This window comes from Benincasa hispida, chromosome 1 (assembly GCF_009727055.1).
Source record: "Benincasa hispida cultivar B227 chromosome 1, ASM972705v1, whole genome shotgun sequence".
Lineage (NCBI taxonomy): Eukaryota > Viridiplantae > Streptophyta > Magnoliopsida > Cucurbitales > Cucurbitaceae > Benincasa > Benincasa hispida.
The window spans coordinates 34,606,359-34,618,864 of record NC_052349.1 but is presented as its reverse complement, the minus strand read 5'-3'; the positions used below and the strand labels follow the sequence as shown (position 1 = coordinate 34,618,864).

Sequence of the window (12,506 nt, the reverse complement as noted above, 5' to 3'; positions counted from 1 at the left end):
ACGAATTTTGGAACACAAGTGATATATTGGAAAAAAAGATCATCGACCACCAAAAAAAAAAAAAAAGGGAGAAGACAAATCCAAGGCCCACAACAGAAACTTCCAAAAAAAGTAAATCTAAACAAACAAACGGCGAAGAATAAAAACAATTGGATCTACAATAAATAACCACACACGACATAGATCTTAGAAAAAAACCACAAAACAACCCTAGAAAATATACATAGAAGAGCAAAGAACGGTTTAACAAGAAAAAATCCATACGATCGAGCGAGAAGAGAAAATATGAGGAAGAGAAACAGAGGAGACAAAGAGAACAGACCGATGAAGAAAAGAGAAGATGAGATAGAGAAATGACAGAGGAGGATAACGAGGGAGTTAAGAAGAGAGTTAAAGAAAACACACCGATTTAGGGAGTGTTGAGAGGAAGTAAAACGACAGATTTTAAATTCACCGTTTTTATTTTCTCTAGATTGACGTTTTTTCCCAACCAACTCAACTCTCCCAACACCTCCTCAATGTTAGACTGAAATTGATCTCCCACAATACCAAACAATATGGTTTAATTCAAATGCAAAAGGAAAAAACAACACATATCCCACAAAAGGAGCATTTTTATAAAATGCAACATGTGGGAAAAAAAGCATTGGTTTATGACATACATGTACTATTTTTCCTCATCTTTCTTTATTACAACAGAAGGAGGTAAGTTTCTCGCAACATTGATGCCCTTTTTTATTTGATGTGTCTCAACGAGTAATATTTTCGTCAACTTCGTTATCTGCAATCACATTTTTACATCCTTAATTATTTCTAATGAAGCAAGCTATGTCGTTTCAAAATCAAGGTTGGTTTGACACAATTTAACGAAATCGCTCAACTAGTTTAGACATAAACTTTCGACCAACACGTTATATAGAGGTTCAAATTCTCTTTAACCCCAAATATTATAGAATTTCAAAAAGAAAAAAAAAGGAAGATAAAATCTCAATACTCCATTATACAAAAACCAACTAAATATAATAAAATCACTCATGTAATCTACTATTTATTACATGACATATCTTATTTTAAAGGGTATGATCAGTCAATTCATGACTAAATTCTAAAAACAAAATACATTTTCAAGATCTGTTTTTTTTTTTAAAAAAAATAAAATTTCAATACCTTTTTCTTTAAAAAATGGCAAAAAAAACTTCCAAAAAAATCTCTGAAAAATTAATTAAAAAAGAAAAAAGAAAAACCTACATATGAAAGTAGTGTTTATGAATTTAATTTTAAAAAAAAAAAAAAAACTAAACAAAACCCAACTTCTACAAATTCAATTTTTAACCTTTTTATTCAAAAGATGATAAAAATCCAATTCTCAAAATAAAAAGATAAGCTTCTTTATTTGGAAGAACAATCATGATAATAATAATAATAATAATAATAATAATAATAATAATAATAATAATAATAATAAAAAGATGAACGATAAAAGAATTTATTAGAATAATAATAATAATAATAATGGAACTAGCACCTGCCATTTATATTTTATCATTCTCATGATTTTCAAGTGATATTCAAATCATAAAAGAGACCTAAGTATCAACTTTCATATCACATCAATAATTAAATTATAGGGAAAATGAATAGAAATATGGTTAAAGAAATGATAAAATATAGAATTAAATTAAAAAAGAAGTTAATTGCAATAAATAAATACCTGGACCGCACTTAATTCTACACTTGCCCTCACAACGCTGCGTCAGCCTCGCTGCACACCAATTACTCATCATTTTTAAATTAAATCTATACAATATTTTCATTTATTTTACCCATTTAAACCCTACTTATCCCTATTTTTTAATTTGATTTATTTTGATTCATATACTCCACATACTTTTATTTTTATTTTGTTCATTTTTTTGTCACTATGCTAATGAAAAATTTATTTTGATTTTTATATTTTTTAAAAGAAAACATTTTGGTTCTTTTCTTTTTATTCTCAATTTCATTTGTAGGAACCGTAATGGTCACTTATTAAAAATAGAAAAATTAAGATACCAAAATTGAAGTACAACGGAAACAAAATAAACATTCCTAAAGTATGGAGATCAAATTGAACTAAAGTATAGATAGCAAAATAAATATTTTGAAAGTATAGGAATTAACAAAAAATAAATTAAAAAGAACTGTTTATAAATATAGAAAAATGAATCAAAATATTTACCTAACATAGCAAAATTTTAAAACTATCAATAATAGACGCTGATAGATACTGATAGATTTCTATCAGTGACGTTGATAGATACTTATAGACTTGTAAATATTTTTAGTAGTTTATCAGTGTCGTTGATAGACACTGATTAGATACTGATAGAAGTCTATTAGTGTATATTAACGTCTATCATTCATAATTTCAAAATTTTGCTATACTTTGTAAATATTTTTAATAATTTTATCTTAAAATTTTCTAATCCATGAGAGTGCTTTGGTGAAGAACTTGTAAGACTGACATGTATAATTTCAAAAATAAAAAGGTAAAGAACCTGAGCAACCACAAGCATAATTTAAAAATGGAAAACAAAAAAGATGAAAGTTATCAAACAGAGCCCTTAATATTCACTTCAGGTTTTATTTTGGAAGAGTTATATTCTCATCGTAACAAAATATTACTAGAGTAGTAGTACTTGTCAGTTGTCCCACACAAAAAAAAAAAGAAAAGAAAAGTACATCGGATTGACTAAAAATATATATATTTTTCCAAAAAGTTATTTTTATTTTGATAAAAATTATTTAAAATACTATTTTAAAATAAGTTATTTTCAAAATTAAACATTTAACAAGTCAAGATAATGGTAATTTGTAACATTTTTAGGGATAATAATTTTAAGTATATGACAACATTCTTAACAAAAATTATAAATATAGCAAAGTCTATCATTAATGAACTTCTACCGCTGATAAATTCTATGATAGACTCATACTAACGATATGGTCGAAAGACTCTACTTACTATATGTTCTCTATCTAAATACCGCTGATAGACTCTTACCAATAATATAGTTATTATGATAAACTCCTAATAACGATATGATCGAAAGTTCTACTTACTATATATTTTCTATCTAAATTTTGTCATATTTATAAATTATATTATACCATATCTCCTTAATATTTTGAGTTTGATTGCTATATTTACAATTATCTTAAAATTAAACCAAACGCAACTTACGTTTGATATACTAGTTCAATGGTTGATTGGTATGATGCAGTGGACTTGTAATTGAAGCCTGTGTGATTATAATAATTTTTTACAAGGTAGAATTTATCTGATTCGTTGATTCGCAATTTTTCTCTAGTTTAGAAGCAAATCAATTTTGTGTTGTTGAAGGTTTTTTTCTCCAGACTGGCTATAATATAATATTTATATTTATACCAACTTAAATATATTTAAACAATAAACAAATTTCTTTACCAATAATGAATCGCTGGAAAAAATCACTGTACTTAATTTCAGAAATTAAAGAAAAATAATAAGTTAATAACCCAATACTTTTCTCTAAAGAAACTAGGGCTCAATTTGAGAATTGAGATACGAAGAAACCCGAATTTTTTTTTTTAAAAAAGAGAAAGAACTCACCGTCTTTCTGGACACAAGCGGTGAAACAGCCGTCGATGCAGTCAGCAGCGTCGGCTGAAACCAGCACCGGCACCGCCACCGCAGAAAGTAGGAAGAAGCACAAAATTGCCGCCGCCACCGCAGATTTCTCCATCGCTGCCTCTGTTCAGTCTTCAGATCAGAAGTACTTCTATTTACTTTGTTTCTGCGTAATAAAAATTGGTAAAGCAACTTTTTATTCAATGAACTTTGAATTTCCCACCTACATATCCGCCACGTGTCCATGTTATTAAATGAAAAATGGATTTTTCACTTTTTTTTCTCTCTCTCGAAAAAGAACTCACCAACTTCGCCGAAATTGAAGTCACAGTGAGGAATTAAATACAAGTTGGGTTTACATTAACCGGTTTGGGAGGCTGAATTGATATAAAATGTTTGGAGTTTATATGACTATAAAGTCCATATATCTATCTTTGGAGTAAAAAATTATTTGGTCTAAATTCATATGTATGAATTTGAGGTGTACAGTTGAGTTCATATGTCTGAGATATCTAATACATTTTTTTTTTTTTATATTCTTTTACTATTTGTGTTTTGTAACTTTTTTATTCAATAATTTTACCCACTTTTGTTTGAATAAAATATAAACTGTAATTTTTTTTAATTGCTAAAATTTTTCTTTCTTTCTTTCTTTCTTTCTTTGTTGGCAATGAACAATAATTAACCCATCACATTTCTGGTAGAAATATGATTAAATAAAATGAGAAACCATAGAGAAATCAAAACTTTTGATTCCTAATTTTTCTCCATGAATTTCATTATCATCTTCTTTTTTTTCTTCTTCTTCCTATTATTGCCCTATACTTTTACTATGTAATGATTTTTTTTAATTAAATCTTTCTAATCATCTTAGCAGCCAATGGAATATCACCACATTTCTTCAATAATTTCATTTTCAATTCATCTAAATTTGGATCATCAGATAACAATCTCTATTTTTTACTAATTCTTGCTGGAAAATATTCTAGGAATTTTTTGTTTCATTTTGTTTTTTTATATGTTACATACTTTTCAACTACATACTTACTTTTCGTCTAAATATTCTTAACACTCATTTGAAATGGTTGAGATTGTCTTATCCCAGGGAAGGGGCACTTGATCACCCCAGCGGTGACTTTTCTCCTGCCTCGCTGAGGTATCATTGCTTAAAGGCAAAATGACTAAAAGACTAAAAGACCTTTTACTGGAAAAAGTTATAGGACCAAAGAGCTTCTAGAGTTAGTGCATTCAGACCTTTGTGGTCTGATGAATGTGCAAGCTAAGGAAGGCTACGAGTACTTCATCACTTTTACTGATGATTATTCGAGGTATGGGTACGTTTATTTAATGTAACATAAATCAGAATCCTTTAAAAAGTTAAAAAAGTTCAAGGCTGAAGTTGAAAACGCATTGTCACACCCCGCCCCGAGCCCGTACTCCTGAGCCCGAGAAGAGGCGTGAGGGACTGCAGATACCACCCTTTTTGTGATACCTATAATCCATCTGAACCTCTTTACTCTCAGTAAACTTTAAGTCAAGGAGATAAACAACAACTGAATAAGTAGGCCCATTTTATTCACAACAATGTAAATTTTATATAACTCCAAGACTTAACTACAAGGTTCACAAAAACCACTCTTAAAACCTTCTGGAAGTGCGACTGTGGCATGTGCCAGACCTTGACCTTAGCAACACCCTAGAACTCCTCACCTTTCTCTACCTGGGAAGAAAACATGAAAGAAAAGAATGGGCTTCACAAAGCTCAGTGAGTGGTAAGCAACTTCTAAAGTCTATTTCAACTCATAAATAACAAGCATATCATAAATACGAGGTTACATTCAAACCTCAACCTTGAATGAGTCTGTTCTCAATTGTATCTACACGCACGGTAGATAACTAAACTGATAACTACTTAGAATGAGTCTGTTACCTACCTACACACACACGGTAGATAATTAACTGTTACTAAACATAAACGCTTACTCTTTTGCGTTCCCTTTTGTTCCCAATGTCCCTTATGTGCACATAGCTCCCCGCTCATNTTTGCGTTCCCTTTTGTTCCCAATGTCCCTTATGTGCACATAGCTCCCCGCTCATGAGCTCAGAAGCTAGGCCTGTCGACCCTCTGACCATCCCATACGAGGATCCTCCCACAGACTCAGGAACTAGACCTCTCGGTCTACTGACCATCCCGTGAGGTAAACTTCCGGGCTCAGGAACTAGGTCTATTGACCCCCTGACCATCCCGATCACATAATCTCATTTTCATGATAGATACTCATTCATAACATAAGAATATACAACTTACTCTAAAAGATATGCTTAAGACTTAAAGGAAAGTACCACTCACCTTGATAAGGATAGGAATATTTCTCTTAGAAGTTCCTTGATCTTCCCGGGCTCTTCTTTTGAACCCTAAATTCCATATTCAACTTAAAGCTCAGATTACTTATAGTTCCAAAACTTATTTTAAGATACTTCTTTCTGCAAACATGTTCTAAAATGTTTCAGAAAGCTTACCCTAAAATCTTAGCTCAGTACTTCTCGTGGTTTGGCCGGAATTACATCAAGGCTGGCCCAAGCTTACCCGACAGCTCGACCCTTCAGTCTTGTCCTCATTCTCCAACAGCCCTACCCTGAAAACTAGACTCTCATAGCTTTCAGGTGGATTTAGAATCACTACAAACGCATGAGTATTCTGGGATAACTCTTCGTCCCAAGTTGATGCTACTTTCAGACCTTCTTGTCCAATAGAATCTCCTTCTCTTGTAACTTCATGACCGATGCATGGTCTTGCTACGAACGCATGCGTTCTTTCATCAACGCATAGTCTCCTCCTAATTAGTCCTCATTTTGCATGTCTTCTTGTGCATCTACCTCATTTGCTTAAGGCTTAAGATTTCTTCCTAACAAGCCACATGTTTGGATGACGACTTTGAATGCGTCCATCCCATCTTTGCGCCCTTGCGGTGTCTTTAAATCTCAACATAACACCCTTCAAGCCATTTTCGCCTAGCACCTTTCCCCATATGCGACCTACTAACCTCAATTGTGCCATTTCCAATTAACGCAACCTTACCTTGTGCATCCCATCGATGCAACTTGGTCACATATACTAGATGCTCGCAAGGTTCTTCCTTGGCCGCATGCCCTCTACCGCATGACTTACCTTTGCTTTATGCGCTCAACTAGGATTATGACAAACCCTCTTCCACCGAATACTATTTGCTCAAGCCTTATCCTATACATCCACATGCCTCGGATGTCCTCGGCACATAGCACATCACCAACGCATAACAACCTTTGGGTCGACTTGGTTCTCAACTTAACACCTCATGGTATAGCTCACCATCGCCTAGGCTCTTGCTAACGCATCCCTTATGACCCTGTCTCTTATACACATCTAGATGTGTATAAGAGACAGNACCCCTTGGCGCATGCGTCCATCCAATCTTTGTGCCCTTGAGGTGTCTTTTTAATCTCAACATAACACCCTTCAAGCCATTTTCGCCTAGCACCTTTCCCCATATGCGACCTACTAACCTCGATTGTGCCATTTCCAATTAACGCAACCTTATCTTGTGCATCCACTTGGTTCTCAACTTAACACCTCATGGTATAGCTCACCATCGCCTAGGCTCTTGCTAACGCATCCCTTATGACCAACGCATGTATGTATTTGTTGCTTGTCCACATCCTTAGTTTCTTGTTCAAGACTAACACAACCAACCTCATAAACCTTATTACCGCAAGCCTTAGCAACGCAAGGACAATTCACCATGCGTCCACCATAGCTTGTTTCATCGCCTAGCTCATCCTTTAGCAAGGCCGTCGCATAGCACCATCGCGTAGCATTGCCGCATCCATCACGTAGCATCGCCACATCCATTGCGTAGCATCGCCGCATCCATAGTGTAGCATCGTCGCATATCATCGTGTAGCATCGCCGCATACACGGTCAACCCGTGCACGCATCTCCAGCACCTTGCGCTTATGTCCGCACAACTTGAGGCTACCGCATGCTCTACTAACCTTTCAAACATTGGCTGCCGTATGCTTATCCCATAGCCTTTCCTCTCGGCCATACTTCAGCATCTTTCAATACCCAAATATCCTCTCAAATTCTAATGGCCAACGCATGGCACAACACCAATGCTTAGCACAAAGCCAACACATTATCTAATACTTAGCTATTTTTCCTAGCCTTCAATGCATAGTTCTTTTTGGATTCATATTTAACCAAATTTTTACTAGTTAAGGCTTATCTCAAAGCTACTAAACAATCTTATTTAAACACTTAGAATTTTCCTACTATTTAACATATGATTTAACTTATACTTAGTTAATCCCTTTTATTTCCTACTTAAGTAGGAAAAATGAAAATTCGGGTTTCATACGCATTAAGTAAAAGGATTAAAACACTTTGATCTGATCGAGGTGGAGAGTTTTTGGATTTTTAGTTCTAGAACTATATGATAGAACATGGAATCGTTTCCCAACTCTCAGCACCTGGTACACCTCAGCAGAATGGTTTATCGAAGAGGAGAAATAGAACCCCATTGGATATGATTCAATCGATGATGAGTTACGCTTCTTTACCGGACTCGTTTTGGGGTTTTGCAGTAGAGACTGCATCTTACATCCTTATCTATGTTCCCTCCAAGAGTGTTGCCAGAACACGTTTGGAGTTGTGGAACGGGTGTAAAGCTAGTTTATGTCACTTCTACATCTAGGATTGCTCAGCACATGTGCTTGAGGCTAATCTTAAGAAACTAGAACCACGTTCGAGGTTGTGCCTATTTGTAGGCTACCTTAAAGGGACACGAGGGGGTTACTTTTATGATCCTAAGGAAAATAATGTGTTTGTATTGATAAACGCTACTTTCCTTGAGGAGGATCATTTTGTTGGGGTTGATGCCCTAAATCTCGTTGGGTCCTATAGTTCATAAACACCTGTATGAACAAACATTTTATGATGTAATAATATAAGATATTTCATTCATTACTATCTTTGAAATATGAGATTTTTTAGTTGCATTAACCACAAACCAATAAACTAAGATCCCTGGTTATTGTTGTAACTTAAGCATATATGTGATGACATACAAGTAGATCGTGCTTTAAGTGATAACCTAAATGGTCTGTAGTATATGGATAAAAGAGGAAACTCATATTCTGATGATGCTACGAGTGTGGCCCGCTTTGTAGATGTTATAAGTGTTGTAAAGTGCTACAAATGATTTGATCCTAACCATTCATGTATTAGACATGCGAGAGGGATGTTCTATACAAAAGAGTTTGTATAAGATCGGACTACGAAATGTTTAGTCTCGTTATATAATACCGTTCATGACAGAGATTTTCATTTCACTAGGATGACCATAGGTAACATGACCTTAATCCTGAGTGAGTTGGGAGTTCCTGCCTATGAGGGTGGTCTTTTGATTTGCATGGGTGTGAATGGCCAGATTGTCGACTCAAAACTACCATTTTGGGGATTCGTCTGATTGGGGAGCTAGGAACTCAGCTACACAAGACGAAATTCACTTATTCATTGATTCAGGGGTAAGTAAATAAATTGCTCCCTTAAGGGCTGATTCCGGGACTTGAACAATGTGACGTCACACTTTGTGATGCATATGATGATGATGTCACGCTTGTGTTAGCCGCATTTTTTTTTAATTCCAGCCTTTGTACCTTCGTTTTCCGCCGTTTTGGCCAAAAATGGTCTCGAATTTCACCGATCTTTGTCAGAAAACTAATGTAGACCCGAACTAACAAAAGACTTAATTTACAATTAAATGCCCAAAACGTAGAGGCCTTTACATAAATGAATCATGTAAAAACTATAAATTCTAAGACCAATTAACCAAAATAGTTCACAACAAAACCCAATATCATAATGCATATCCCACCTTAAATAAAAAAAGCAAAATTTATTTTTTTTTTAATTAAAATTTTGAGATGACTCTAATAGCAATTGTTGGGTTGAAAAAAATCCAGATCTTTTTCAGATTTTAATGACAAATTTAGAATCCATTACTTTCGTTGATGACTCTAGAGGGCTTCACCAATTATTGGATCTACCATCTTGATTCCTCTGAAGATCTCTCTCCCACTCCCATATAACTCCCCACATTGGGAGTTTGTTATAACAAATTTATTTAAATTTTATTTAACTAATAAGTTAAATCAAATTTATTTTATTTAATTAAATGACAATAAATTTATTTAACTTAAATATTCAATTAAATCAAAATTTAATTTATTAAAATAAATCAAATAATTATTAAGTAATAAAATTAATCAATAATAATTAAATATATAATATTTAATTAATATGCATTAGAATTATATTCTAATACATCACTCTCTCATAACCTATATTTTTAATTCAATTAATTTAATTATATCAATTTTAATTAAATTTAATTAAGTTAGATAATTAATTAATTATTAAATTAAATATCACATATTTAATTTAACCTTATAATTGAATCATATTCAATTATGTTTTCTCTCATATTACCTATAATTTTAACGTGCATCTAATGCGCATTAATTTTAATCTATAGTTTTAATATGAATTCCATTCATATTAAATTTAATATTTAAACTCATTCAAATATTTAATTCTCCCATAAATTAATTTCTAAATCAAATTCAAAATAAATTTATATTACAAAATTTAATTAAAATATAAACTTTATATTATAATGTATTACCATACATTATATTCTTTCTCTTAGTAAAATTGAACATTTCAAATTACTTTAATTACCTTAATACCCTTTATAAGCTACCAGTGGGACCTAATAGACCTACAGATCAGAAGCTCCAACGATATGAGATTAATTGGCTAAACTCATTAACCAAGTTAATCAATATTCGTTAACTATGGGTACATTCTATTATAGACCCACAGTTGCACTCTTCTCACTACAGATATATTTATGTGTCTACGAATATTGACCAATGACAGCAAGTTAGTCCTTCACGAATGTTTGTAACACTAGCTGAGTCAAATTATCGTTTTACCCTAAGTTACCTCTGTATTCTTAAGTACTAGTGCTCCTTTGATGAACAACTTGTTTATGATCCAACAATTGAAAAGAAACCCTTATCGGATTAGTGAGAGGATAGGGCTCTTTGTCCAAGTCCTAGAGATACCACTTAAGGGAACACTCATCTACTTACCCTAAAGTAGGGAAGAAGTGAATTCCATCTTGTGACATTATGTTCCGAGCTTCCCACTCGGTCTTGTCCCTAAAATGGTAGACTTATTGAGTCGAAGAACTAGTCACTCTCACTTATACAAATCAAAGGATAATCCATTCTGAATAGGAGTTCATAATCTACTCAGGATTGAGACTACGTTGCCTAGGTCATCCTAGTGAAATAGAAACCTAATTAGTCAACGGAGTTACATCTAGAAGTTACTATTTCATGGTTTAGTCTTATGCAAACTCATTGCATAGGATACCTCCACTTGCATGTCCTCTACACAAATATGTTGGATCATTGCATTTGTATCAAATACAAAGTGAGACATAACCATAGTGTCACCAGGATTAGGTATCCAACCTTATCCATATACTATAGACCTTAGGCTGTATCTTGCAAAAAGATCTTCATATATTTCCACGTATAGTTCAAGACTATATAATCTTAGTTTATTAGATTAGGGTTATTTAGGCAACATAAATAAAAGATAAGCAATAACTATTTATTGTAGTAAACATTGATAACACTTTATTAATGATCGGTCAAGTGTTACATTTACTATGTACGAGTTTTAGGGCATAAAACCCAATATTATTAGTCACAAATTATAATTTTTATATCTAAATGATTCATTAGTTTTTAACACTATTAACTGCGTCAAGGACTTATTAGAAAAAATAGATATTTGAATTTCTTTGATATTTTTAAAATTAAGAAACATGTTAGACATAAATTTGAAATTTGACATACTTATTATTTTTAATAGTTCACCAGCCTTAAAAAAAAGCTTAGGAACTTCAATAGCTAAACTAGTACTTAACTTAATTTCAAAAAAATATATATGAATTGTATGTTGAGTTAGGTCGAAATCCTAGTTATAAAGACTAGCCAATAATACGATAGATGTCCATGAAATTGGTACATAAAATTTTTTAAAAAATTTAATTGATGTGGTAGTCTCTCATATTATTTGACCTGAATAATTGTAACTACTTGAAGAGAAATACATATTTATGAAAATTTAAATGGCAAATGATTAGTTCAAACATATCTCCAAATGTAAGATTATGATGTTTTATTTTTATGTTCACTATCACAACCATACACCAAAAGATATATCAATCACACCTTGGCTGGAATAGATGTATTGAAAGACATAAAATAGAAACTATAAAAATATTTAATGATAAAATGGAGATGTAAATATTCCTCCTCATACAACATTTAAATATAGTATAGATCTTATAGAGATTATGTCCCAAAATTCTTAAACCTGTTTTGTTTTTTTTTTTTCCTTTTTAAACTTTAGTTAATTTTATCAATGTGTATATATATATATATTTTCAAAAAATACCCATTTATTGATGTGTAATTTGTTCAACTTTATGTAACAAACTACCACACATTGAGTATAAAATTTAAAGGTTTAAATACTACTCTACATTCTCACTCTAGATATCTGAAGATAAAGAGATGAGAAAGTAATAGTCTTATGTTATGGTCGTCCCTCGACTTATGGCCTTAACGAGACGCAACTCGAGGGTCTCATCCACTCGTCCAGCTAGTAATAAACTTTCTTGTGGTTGGATGAAGTAAGATTTCTTTGGCTGCAAGACACGGTTTAACATCCCGA

The 12,506-nt window shown here is 32.6% G+C and overlaps 1 long non-coding RNA gene across 1 annotated transcript; it reads right to left on the bottom strand.

Moving 5' to 3' along the window:
• Positions 1–378: 378 nt before the first annotated feature.
• On the bottom strand, positions 379–3,831 carry LOC120073214. Its single transcript, XR_005480699.1, has 3 exons — positions 3,632–3,831; positions 1,712–1,762; positions 379–781 (listed from the first exon to the last, which is right to left on the bottom strand). It is a non-coding gene; the product is annotated as an uncharacterized LOC120073214 (long non-coding RNA).
• Positions 3,832–12,506: the final 8,675 nt, after the last annotated feature.